The following is a 13,351-nucleotide window of genomic DNA, read 5'->3' as shown; positions in this document are numbered from 1 at the left end:
AAAAACTAACTGATACCAAAATAGCAAATGTTACATTGCATTAACATAGCAGAGCGTGGTTTCGATCCACGGACCTCTGTGTTATGGGCCCAGCACGCTTCCATTGCGCCACTCTGCTTACATGATCATTGTATGAACAAACTAACTTATATCAAAATAGCAAGTGCTATTTTGCGTTAATTTAGCAGAGCGTGGTTTCGATCCACGGACCTCTGGGTTATAGGCCCAGCACGCTTCCACTGCGCCATTCTGCTTACATCACCATTATATGAAAAACTAACTGATAGCAAAATAGCAAGTGCTATTTTGCTTTAATTTAGCAGAGCGTGGTTTCGATCCACTGACCTCTGGGTTATGGGCCCAGCACGCTTCCACTGCGCCATTCTGCTTACATCTCCATTATATGAAAAACTAACTGATAGCAAAATAGCAAGTGCTATTTTGCTTTAATTTAGCAGAGCGTGGTTTCGATCCACGGACCTCTGGGTTATAGGCCCAGCACGCTTCCACTGCGCCATTCTGCTTACATCACCATTATATTAAAACCTAACTGATAGCAAAATAGCAAGTGCTATTTTGCTTTAATTTAGCAGAGCGTGGTTTCGATCCACTGACCTCTGGGTTATGGGCCCAGCACGCTTCCACTGCGCCATTCTGCTTACATGATCATTGTATGAACAAACTAACTTATATCAAAATAGCAAGTGCTATTTTGCATTAACATAGCAGAGCGTGGTTTCGATCCACGGACCTCTGGGTTATGGGTCCAGTACGCTTCCACTGCGCCACTCTGCTTACATCGCCATTATATGAAAAACTAACTGATACCAAAATAGCAAATGCTACTTTGCAATAACATAGCAGAGCGTGGTTTCGATCCACGGACCTCTGGGTTTTGGGCCCAGCACGCTTCCACTGCGCCACTCTGCTTACATCACCAATATATGAAAAACTAACTGATACCATAAGAGCAAATGCTACTTTGCATTAACATAGCAGAGCGTGGCTTCGATCCACGGACCTCTGAGTTATGGGCCCAGCACGCTTCCACTGCGCCACTCTGCTTACATAACCATTATATGAAAAACTAACTGATACCAAAATAGCAAATGCTATTTTGCATTAACATAGCAGAGCGTGGTTTCGATCCACGGACCTCTGGGTTTTGGGCCCAGCACGCTTCCACTGCGCCACTCTGCTTACATCACCATTATATGAAAAACTAACTGATACCAAAATAGCAAATGCTACTTTGCATTAACATAGCAGAGCGTGGTTTCGATCCACGGACCTCTGGGTTATGGGCCCAGTACGCTTCCACTGCGCCACTCTGCTTACATCACCAATATATGAAAAACTAACTGATACCATAAGAGCAAATGCTACTTTGCATTAACATAGCAGAGCGTGGTTTCGATCCACGGACCTCTGAGTTATGGGCCCAGCACGCTTCCACTGCGCCACTCTGCTTACATAACCATTATATGAAAAACTAACTGATACCAAAATAGCAATTGCTACTTTGCAATAACATAGCAGAGCGTGGTTTCGATCCACGGACCTCTGGGTTTTGGGCCCAGCACGCTTCCACTGCGCCACTCTGCTTACATCACCAATATATGAAAAACTAACTGATACCATAAGAGCAAATGCTACTTTGCATTAACATAGCAGAGCGTGGTTTCGATCCACGGACCTCTGAGTTATGGGCCCAGCACGCTTCCATTGCGCCACTCTGCTTACATGATCATTGTATGAACAAACTAACTTATATCAAAATAGCAAGTGCTATTTTGCGTTAATTTAGCAGAGCGTGGTTTCGATCCACGGACCTCTGGGTTATGGGCCCAGCACGCTTCCACTGCGCCACTCTGCTTACATCACCAATATATGAAAAACTAACTGATACCATAAGAGCAAATGCTACTTTGCATTAACATAGCAGAGCGTGGTTTCGATCCACGGACCTCTGAGTTATGGGCCCAGCACGCTTCCATTGCGCCACTCTGCTTACATGATCATTGTATGAACAAACTAACTTATATCAAAATAGCAAGTGCTATTTTGCGTTAATTTAGCAGAGCGTGGTTTCGATCCACGGACCTCTGGGTTATGGGCCCAGCACGCTTCCACTGCGCCACTCTGCTTACATCACCATTATATGAAAAACTAACTGATACCAAAATAGCAATTGCTACTTTGCAATAACATAGCAGAGCGTGGTTTCGATCCACGGACCTCTGGGTTTTGGGCCCAGCACGCTTCCACTGCGCCACTCTGCTTACATCACCAATATATGAAAAACTAACTGATACCATAAGAGCAAATGCTACTTTGCATTAACATAGCAGAGCGTGGTTTCGATCCACGGACCTCTGAGTTATGGGCCCAGCACGCTTCCATTGCGCCACTCTGCTTACATGATCATTGTATGAACAAACTAACTTATATCAAAATAGCAAGTGCTATTTTGCGTTAATTTAGCAGAGCGTGGTTTCGATCCACTGACCTCTGGGTTATGGGCCCAGCACGCTTCCACTGCGCCATTCTGCTTACATGATCATTGTATGAACAAACTAACTGATAGCAAAAGAGCAAGTGCTATTTTGCTTTAATTTAGCAGAGCGTGGTTTCGATCCACTGACCTCTGGGTTATGGGCCCAGCACGCTTCCACTGCGCCATTCTGCTTACATGATCATTGTATGAACAAACTAACTGATAGCAAAAGAGCAAGTGCTATTTTGCTTTAATTTAGCAGAGCGTGGTTTCGATCCACTGACCTCTGGGTTATGGGCCCAGCACGCTTCCTCTGCGCCATTCTGCTTACATGATCATTGTATGAACAAACTAACTTAAATCAAAATAGCAAGTGCTATTTTGCTTTAATTTAGCTGAGCGTGGTTTCGATCCACGGACCTCTTGGTTATGGGCCCAGTACGCTTCCACTGCGCCACTCTGCTTACATCGCCATTATATGAAAAACTAACTGATACCAAAATAGCAAATGTTACATGGCATTAACATAGCAGAGCGTGGTTTCGATCCACGGACCTCTGGGTTTTGGGCCCAGCACGCTTCCACTGCGCCACTCTGCTTACATCACCATTCTATGAAAAACTAACTGATACCAAAATAGCAAATGCTACTTTGCATTAACATAGTAGAGCGTGGTTTCGATCCATGGACCTCTGGGTCATGGGCCCAGCAAGCTTCCACTGCGCCACTCTGCTTACATCGCCATTATATGAAAAACTAACTGATACCAAAATAGCAAATGCTACTTTGCATTAACATAGCAGAGCGTGGTTTCGATCCACGGACCTCTGGGTTTTGGGCCCAGCACGCTTCCACTGCGCCACTCTGCTTACATCACCATTATATGAAAAACTAACTGATACCAAAATAGCAAATGCTACTTTGCAATAACATAGCAGAGCGTGGTTTCGATCCACGGACCTCTGGGTTTTGGGCCCAGCACGCTTCCACTGCGCCACTCTGCTTACATAACCATTATATGAAAAACTAACTGATACCAAAATAGCAAATGCTACTTTGCATTAACATAGCAGAGCGTGGTCTCGATCCACGGACCTCTGGGTTATGGGCCCAGCACGCTTCCATTGCGCCACTCTGCTTACATGATCATTGTATGAACAAACTAACTTATATCAAAATAGCAAGTGCTATTTTGCGTTAATTTAGCAGAGCGTGGTTTCGATCCACGGACCTCTGGGTTATGGGCCCAGCACGCTTCCACTGCGCCATTCTGCTTACATCACCATTATATGAAAAACTAACTGATAGCAAAATAGCAAGTGCTATTTTGCTTTAATTTAGCAGAGCGTGGTTTCGATCCACTGACCTCTGGGTTATGGGCCCAGCACGCTTCCACTGCGCCATTCTGCTTACATGATCATTGTATGAACAAACTAACTGATAGCAAAAGAGCAAGTGCTATTTTGCTTTAATTTAGCAGAGCGTGGTTTCGATCCACTGACCTCTGGGTTATGGGCCCAGCACGCTTCCACTGCGCCATTCTGCTTACATGATCATTGTATGAACAAACTAACTGATAGCAAAAGAGCAAGTGCTATTTTGCTTTAATTTAGCAGAGCGTGGTTTCGATCCACTGACCTCTGGGTTATGGGCCCAGCACGCTTCCACTGCGCCATTCTGCTTACATGATCATTGTATGAACAAACTAACTTAAATCAAAATAGCAAGTGCTATTTTGCTTTAATTTAGCAGAGCGTGGTTTCGATCCACGGACCTCTTGGTTATGGGCCCAGTACGCTTCCACTGCGCCACTCTGCTTATATCGCCATTATATGAAAAACTAACTGATACCAAAATAGCAAATGTTACATTGCATTAACATAGCAGAGCGTGGTTTCGATCCACGGACCTCTGTGTTATGGGCCCAGCACGCTTCCATTGCGCCACTCTGCTTACATGATCATTGTATGAACAAACTAACTTATATCAAAATAGCAAGTGCTATTTTGCGTTAATTTAGCAGAGCGTGGTTTCGATCCACGGACCTCTGGGTTATAGGCCCAGCACGCTTCCACTGCGCCATTCTGCTTACATCACCATTATATGAAAAACTAACTGATAGCAAAATAGCAAGTGCTATTTTGCTTTAATTTAGCAGAGCGTGGTTTCGATCCACTGACCTCTGGGTTATGGGCCCAGCACGCTTCCACTGCGCCATTCTGCTTACATCTCCATTATATGAAAAACTAACTGATAGCAAAATAGCAAGTGCTATTTTGCTTTAATTTAGCAGAGCGTGGTTTCGATCCACGGACCTCTGGGTTATAGGCCCAGCACGCTTCCACTGCGCCATTCTGCTTACATCACCATTATATGAAAACCTAACTGATAGCAAAATAGCAAGTGCTATTTTGCTTTAATTTAGCAGAGCGTGGTTTCGATCCACTGACCTCTGGGTTATGGGCCCAGCACGCTTCCACTGCGCCATTCTGCTTACATGATCATTGTATGAACAAACTAACTTATATCAAAATAGCAAGTGCTATTTTGCATTAACATAGCAGAGCGTGGTTTCGATCCACGGACCTCTGGGTTATGGGTCCAGTACGCTTCCACTGCGCCACTCTGCTTACATCGCCATTATATGAAAAACTAACTGATACCAAAATAGCAAATGCTACTTTGCAATAACATAGCAGAGCGTGGTTTCGATCCACGGACCTCTGGGTTTTGGGCCCAGCACGCTTCCACTGCGCCACTCTGCTTACATCACCAATATATGAAAAACTAACTGATACCATAAGAGCAAATGCTACTTTGCATTAACATAGCAGAGCGTGGTTTCGATCCACGGACCTCTGAGTTATGGGCCCAGCACGCTTCCACTGCGCCACTCTGCTTACATAACCATTATATGAAAAACTAACTGATACCAAAATAGCAAATGCTATTTTGCATTAACATAGCAGAGCGTGGTTTCGATCCACGGACCTCTGGGTTTTGGGCCCAGCACGCTTCCACTGCGCCACTCTGCTTACATCACCATTATATGAAAAACTAACTGATACCAAAATAGCAAATGCTACTTTGCATTAACATAGCAGAGCGTGGTTTCGATCCACGGACCTCTGGGTTATGGGCCCAGTACGCTTCCACTGCGCCACTCTGCTTACATCACCAATATATGAAAAACTAACTGATACCATAAGAGCAAATGCTACTTTGCATTAACATAGCAGAGCGTGGTTTCGATCCACGGACCTCTGAGTTATGGGCCCAGCACGCTTCCACTGCGCCACTCTGCTTACATAACCATTATATGAAAAACTAACTGATACCAAAATAGCAAATGCTACTTTGCATTAATATAGCAGAGCGTGGTTTCGATCCACGGACCTCTGGGTTATGGGCCCAGCACGCTTCTACTGCGCCACTCTGCTTACATCACCATTATATGAAAAACTAACTGATACCAAAATAGCAAATGCTACTTTTCAACAACATAGCAGAGCGTGGTCTCGATCCACGGACCTCTGTGTTATGGGCCCAGCACGCTTCCATTGCGCCACTCTGCTTACATGATCATTGTATGAACAAACTAACTTATATCAAAATAGCAAGTGCTATTTTGCGTTAATTTAGCAGAGCGTGGTTTCGATCCACGGACCTCTGGGTTATAGGCCCAGCACGCTTCCACTGCGCCATTCTGCTTACATCACCATTATATGAAAAACTAACTGATAGCAAAATAGCAAGTGCTATTTTGCTTTAATTTAGCAGAGCGTGGTTTCGATCCACTGACCTCTGGGTTATGGGCCCAGCACGCTTCCACTGCGCCATTCTGCTTACATCTCCATTATATGAAAAACTAACTGATAGCAAAATAGCAAGTGCTATTTCGCTTTAATTTAGCAGAGCGTGGTTTCGATCCACGGACCTCTGGGTTATGGGCCCAGCACGCTTCCACTGCGCCACTCTGCTTACATAACCATTATATGAAAAACTAACTGATACCAAAATAGCAAATGCTACTTTGCAATAACATAGCAGAGCGTGGTTTCGATCCACGGACCTCTGGGTTTTGGGCCCAGCACGCTTCCACTGCGCCACTCTGCTTACATCACCATTATATGAAAAACTAACTGATACCAAAATAGCAAATGCTACTTTGCAATAACATAGCAGAGCGTGGTTTCGATCCACGGACCTCTGGGTTTTGGGCCCAGCACGCTTCCACTGCGCCACTCTGCTTACACCACCAATATATGAAAAACTAACTGATACCATAAGAGCAAATGCTACTTTGCATTAACATAGCAGAGCGTGGTTTCGATCCACGGACCTCTGAGTTATGGGCCCAGCACGCTTCCATTGCGCCACTCTGCTTACATGATCATTGTATGAACAAACTAACTTATATCAAAATAGCAAGTGCTATTTTGCGTTAATTTAGCAGAGCGTGGTTTCGATCCACGGACCTCTGGGTTATGGGCCCAGCACGCTTCCACTGCGCCATTCTGCTTACATCACCATTATATGAAAAACTAACTGATAGCAAAATAGCAAGTGCTATTTTGCTTTAATTTAGCAGAGCGTGGTTTCGATCCACTGACCTCTGGGTTATGGGCCCAGCACGCTTCCACTGCGCCATTCTGCTTACATGATCATTGTATGAACAAACTAACTGATAGCAAAAGAGCAAGTGCTATTTTGCTTTAATTTAGCAGAGCGTGGTTTCGATCCACTGACCTCTGGGTTATGGGCCCAGCACGCTTCCACTGCGCCATTCTGCTTACATGATCATTGTATGAACAAACTAACTGATAGCAAAAGAGCAAGTGCTATTTTGCTTTAATTTAGCAGAGCGTGGTTTCGATCCACTGACCTCTGGGTTATGGGCCCAGCACGCTTCCACTGCGCCATTCTGCTTACATGGTCATTGTATGAACAAACTAACTTAAATCAAAATAGCAAGTGCTATTTTGCTTTAATTTAGCTGAGCGTGGTTTCGATCCACGGACCTCTTGGTTATGGGCCCAGTACGCTTCCACTGCGCCACTCTGCTTACATCGCCATTATATGAAAAAGTAACTGATACCAAAATAGCAAATGTTACATTGCATTAACATAGCAGAGCGTGGTTTCGATCCACGGACCTCTGGGTTTTGGGCCCAGCACGCTTCCACTGCGCCACTCTGCTTACATCACCATTCTATGAAAAACTAACTGATACCAAAATAGCAAATGCTAGTTTGCATTAACATAGTAGAGCGTGGTTTCGATCCATGGACCTCTGGGTCATGGGCCCAGCAAGCTTCCACTGCGCCACTCTGCTTACATCGCCATTATATGAAAAACTAACTGATACCAAAATAGCAAATGCTACTTTGCATTAACATAGCAGAGCGTGGTTTCGATCCACGGACCTCTGGGTTTTGGGCCCAGCACGCTTCCACTGCGCCACTCTGCTTACATCACCATTATATGAAAAACTAACTGTAACCAAAATAGCAAATGCTACTTTGCAATAACATAGCAGAGCGTGGTTTCGATCCACGGACCTCTGGGTTTTGGGCCCAGCACGCTTCCACTGCGCCATTCTGCTTACATGATCATTGTATGAACAAACTAACTGATAGCAAAAGAGCAAGTGCTATTTTGCTTTAATTTAGCAGAGCGTGGTTTCGATCCACTGACCTCTGGGTTATGGGCCCAGCACGCTTCCACTGCGCCATTCTGCTTACATGGTCATTGTATGAACAAACTAACTTAAATCAAAATAGCAAGTGCTATTTTGCTTTAATTTAGCTGAGCGTGGTTTCGATCCACGGACCTCTTGGTTATGGGCCCAGTACGCTTCCACTGCGCCACTCTGCTTACATCGCCATTATATGAAAAACTAACTGATACCAAAATAGCAAATGTTACATTGCATTAACATAGCAGAGCGTGGTTTCGATCCACGGACCTCTGGGTTTTGGGCCCAGCACGCTTCCACTGCGCCACTCTGCTTACATCACCATTCTATGAAAAACTAACTGATACCAAAATAGCAAATGCTACTTTGCATTAACATAGTAGAGCGTGGTTTCGATCCATGGACCTCTGGGTCATGGGCCCAGCAAGCTTCCACTGCGCCACTCTGCTTACATCGCCATTATATGAAAAACTAACTGATACCAAAATAGCAAATGCTACTTTGCATTAACATAGCAGAGCGTGGTTTCGATCCACGGACCTCTGGGTTTTGGGCCCAGCACGCTTCCACTGCGCCACTCTGCTTACATCACCATTATATGAAAAACTAACTGATACCAAAATAGCAAATGCTACTTTGCAATAACATAGCAGAGCGTGGTTTCGATCCACGGACCTCTGGGTTTTGGGCCCAGCACGCTTCCACTGCGCCACTCTGCTTTCATCACCATTATATGAAAAACTAACTCATACCAAAATAGCAAATGCTACTTTGCATTAACATAGCAGAGCGTGGTTTCGATCCACGGACCTCTGGGTTATGGGCCCAGCACGCTTCCACTGCGCCACTCTGCTTACATCACCATTATATGAAAAACTAACTGATACCAAAATAGCAAATGCTACTTTTCAATAACATAGCAGAGCGTGGTTTCGATCCACGGACCTATGGGTTATGGGCCCAGCACGCTTCCACTGCGCCACTCTGCTTACATAACCATTATATGAAAAACTAACTGATACCAAAATAGCAAATGCTACTTTGCATTAACATAGCAGAGCGTGGTTTCGATCCACGGACCTCTGGGTTATGGGCCCAGCACGCTTCTACTGCGCCACTCTGCTTACATCACCATTATATGAAAAACTAACTGATACCAAAATAGCAAATGCTACTTTTCAACTACATAGCAGAGCGTGGTCTCGATCCACGGACCTCTGGGTTATGGGCCCAGCACGCTTCCATTGCGCCACTCTGCTTACATGATCATTGTATGAACAAACTAACTTATATCAAAATAGCAAGTGCTATTTTGCGTTAATTTAGCAGAGCGTGGTTTCGATCCACGGACCTCTGGGTTATGGGCCCAGCACGCTTCCACTGCGCCATTCTGCTTACATCACCATTATATGAAAAACTAACTGATAGCAAAATAGCAAGTGCTATTTTGCTTTAATTTAGCAGAGCGTGGTTTCGATCCACTGACCTCTGGGTTACGGGCCCAGCACGCTTCCACTGCGCCATTCTGCTTACATGATCATTGTATGAACAAACTAACTGATAGCAAAAGAGCAAGTGCTATTTTGCTTTAATTTAGCAGAGCGTGGTTTCGATCCACTGACCTCTGGGTTATGGGCCCAGCACGCTTCCACTGCGCCATTCTGCTTACATGATCATTGTATGAACAAACTAACTGATAGCAAAAGAGCAAGTGCTATTTTGCTTTAATTTAGCAGAGCGTGGTTTCGATCCACTGACCTCTGGGTTATGGGCCCAGCACGCTTCCACTGCGCCATTCTGCTTACATGATCATTGTATGAACAAACTAACTTAAATCAAAATAGCAAGTGCTATTTTGCTTTAATTTAGCAGAGCGTGGTTTCGATCCACGGACCTCTGGGTTATGGGCCCAGTACGCTTCCACTGCGCCACTCTGCTTACATCGCCATTATATGAAAAACTAACTGATACCAAAATAGCAAATGTTACTTTGCATTAACATAGCAGAGCGTGGTTTCGATCCACGGACCTCTGGGTTTTGGGCCCAGCACGCTTCCACTGCGCCACTCTGCTTACATCACCATTATTTGAAAAACTAACTGATACCAAAATAGCAAATGCTACTTTGCATTAACATAGCAGAGCGTGGTTTCGATCCACGGACCTCTGGGTTTTGGGCTCAGCACGCTTCCACTGCGCCACTCTGCTTACATCACCATTATATGAAAAACTAACTGATACCAAAATAGCAAATGCTACTTTGCACTAACATAGCAGAGCGTGGTTTCGATCCACGGACCTCTGGGTTATGGGCCCAGCACGCTTCCACTGCGCCACTCTGCTTACATCACCATTATATGAAAAACTAACTGATACCAAAATAGCAAATGCTACTTTTCAACAACATAGCAGAGCGTGGTCTCGATCCACGGACCTCTGGGTTATGGGCCCAGCACGCTTCCATTGCGCCACTCTGCTTACATGATCATTGTATGAACAAACTAACTTATATCAAAATAGCAAGTGCTATTTTGCGTTAATTTAGCAGAGCGTGGTTTCGATCCACGGACCTCTGGGTTATGGGCCCAGCACGCTTCCACTGCGCCATTCTGCTTACATCACCATTATATGAAAAACTAACTGATAGCAAAATAGCAAGTGCTATTTTGCTTTAATTTAGCAGAGCGTGGTTTCGATCCACTGACCTCTGGGTTACGGGCCCAGCACGCTTCCACTGCGCCATTCTGCTTACATGATCATTGTATGAACAAACTAACTGATAGCAAAGGAGCAAGTGCTATTTTGCTTTAATTTAGCAGAGCGTGGTTTCGATCCACTGACCTCTGGGTTATGGGCCCAGCACGCTTCCACTGCGCCATTCTGCTTACATGATCATTGTATGAACAAACTAACTGATAGCAAAAGAGCAAGTGCTATTTTGCTTTAATTTAGCAGAGCGTGGTTTCGATCCACTGACCTCTGGGTTATGGGCCCAGCACGCTTCCACTGCGCCATTCTGCTTACATGATCATTGTATGAACAAACTAACTTAAATCAAAATAGCAAGTGCTATTTTGCTTTAATTTAGCAGAGCGTGGTTTCGATCCACGGACCTCTGGGTTATGGGCCCAGTACGCTTCCACTGCGCCACTCTGCTTACATCGCCATTATATGAAAAACTAACTGATACCAAAATAGCAAATGTTACTTTGCATTAACATAGCAGAGCGTGGTTTCGATCCACGGACCTCTGGGTTTTGGGCCCAGCACGCTTCCACTGCGCCACTCTGCTTACATCACCATTATTTGAAAAACTAACTGATACCAAAATAGCAAATGCTACTTTGCATTAACATAGCAGAGCGTGGTTTCGATCCACGGACCTCTGGGTTTTGGGCTCAGCACGCTTCCACTGCGCCACTCTGCTTACATCACCATTATATGAAAAACTAACTGATACCAAAATAGCAAATGCTACTTTGCAATAACATAGCAGAGCGTGGTTTCGATCCACGGACCTCTGGGTTTTGGGCCCAGCACGCTTCCACTGCGCCACTCTGCTTACATCACCATTATATGAAAAACTAACTGATACCAAAATAGCAAATGCTACTTTGCAATAACATAGCAGAGCGTGGTTTCGATCCACGGACCTCTGGGTTTTGGGCCCAGCACGCTTCCACTGCGCCACTCTGCTTACATCACCATTATATGAAAAACTAACTGATACCAAAATAGCAAATGCTACTTTGCATTAACATAGTAGAGCGTGGTTTCGATCCATGGACCTCTGGGTCATGGGCCCAGCAAGCTTCCACTGCGCCACTCTGCTTACATCGCCATTATATGAAAAACTAACTGATACCAAAATAGCAAATGCTACTTTGCATTAACATAGCAGAGCGTGGTTTCGATCCACGGACCTCTGGGTTTTGGGCCCAGCACGCTTCCACTGCGCCACTCTGCTTACATCACCATTATATGAAAAACTAACTGATACCAAAATAGCAAATGCTACTTTGCAATAACATAGCAGAGCGTGGTTTCGATCCACGGACCTCTGGGTTTTGGGCCCAGCACGCTTCCACTGCGCCACTCTGCTTACATCACCATTCTATGAAAAACTAACTGATACCAAAATAGCAAATGCTACTTTGCATTAACATAGTAGAGCGTGGTTTCGATCCACGGACCTATGGGTTATGGGCCCAGCACGCTTCCACTTCGCCACTCTGCAAACATAACCATTATATGAAAAACTAACTGATACCAAAATAGCAAATGCTACTTTGCATTAACATAGCAGAGCGTGGTTTCGATCCACGGACCTCTGGGTTATGGGCCCAGCACGCTTCCACTGCGCCACTCTGCTTACATCACCATTATATGAAAAACTAACTGATACCAAAATAGCAAATGCTACTTTTCAACAACATAGCAGAGCGTGGTCTCGATCCACGGACCTCTGGGTTATGGGCCCAGCACGCTTCCATTGCGCCACTCTGCTTACATGATCATTGTATGAACAAACTAACTTATATCAAAATAGCAAGTGCTATTTTGCGTTAATTTAGCAGAGCGTGGTTTCGATCCACGGACCTCTGGGTTATGGGCCCAGCACGCTTCCACTGCGCCATTCTGCTTACATCACCATTATATGAAAAACTAACTGATAGCAAAATAGCAAGTGCTATTTAGCTTTAATTTAGCAGAGCGTGGTTTCGATCCACGGACCTCTGGGTTATGGGCCCAGTACGCTTCCACTGCGCCACTCTACTTACATCGCCATTATATGAAAAACTAACTGATACCAAAATAGCAAATGCTACTTTGCATTAACATAGCAGAGCGTGGTTTCGATCCACGGACCTCTGGGTTTTGGGCCCAGCACGCTTCCACTGCGCCACTCTGCTTACATCACCATTATATGAAAAACTAACTGATACCAAAATAGCAAATGCTACTTTGCAATAACATAGCAGAGCGTGGTTTCGATCCACGGACCTCTGGGTTTTGGGCCCAGCACGCTTCCACTGCGCCACTCTGCTTACATCACCATTATATGAAAAACTAACTCATACCAAAATAGCAAATGCTACTTTGCATTAACATAGCAGAGCGTGGTTTCGATCCACGGACCTCTGGGTTATGGGCCC

At 44.9% G+C, this 13,351-nt stretch overlaps 5 non-coding genes across 5 annotated transcripts; all 5 read right to left on the bottom strand.

The window, feature by feature from the left end:
- Positions 1–182: 182 nt before the first annotated feature.
- On the bottom strand, positions 183–254 carry TRNAI-UAU (transfer RNA isoleucine (anticodon UAU)). Its single transcript has one exon. It is a non-coding gene; the product is annotated as a tRNA-Ile (tRNA).
- Positions 255–452: 198 nt separating this feature from the next.
- TRNAI-UAU (transfer RNA isoleucine (anticodon UAU)) lies at positions 453–524 on the bottom strand. Its single transcript has one exon. It is a non-coding gene; the product is annotated as a tRNA-Ile (tRNA).
- Positions 525–4,514: 3,990 nt separating this feature from the next.
- Positions 4,515–4,586, bottom strand: TRNAI-UAU (transfer RNA isoleucine (anticodon UAU)). Its single transcript has one exon. It is a non-coding gene; the product is annotated as a tRNA-Ile (tRNA).
- Positions 4,587–4,784: 198 nt separating this feature from the next.
- Positions 4,785–4,856, bottom strand: TRNAI-UAU (transfer RNA isoleucine (anticodon UAU)). Its single transcript has one exon. It is a non-coding gene; the product is annotated as a tRNA-Ile (tRNA).
- A 1,280-nt stretch (positions 4,857–6,136) lies between these two features.
- Positions 6,137–6,208, bottom strand: TRNAI-UAU (transfer RNA isoleucine (anticodon UAU)). Its single transcript has one exon. It is a non-coding gene; the product is annotated as a tRNA-Ile (tRNA).
- Positions 6,209–13,351: the final 7,143 nt, after the last annotated feature.

The sequence above is a fragment of the Phalangium opilio genome, unplaced genomic scaffold, assembly GCF_054372755.1.
Source record: "Phalangium opilio isolate 3A_F unplaced genomic scaffold, DU_Popi_V2 ptg000078l_1, whole genome shotgun sequence".
NCBI lineage: Eukaryota > Metazoa > Arthropoda > Arachnida > Opiliones > Phalangiidae > Phalangium > Phalangium opilio.
This window is presented reverse-complemented; position numbering and strand designations above follow the sequence as displayed.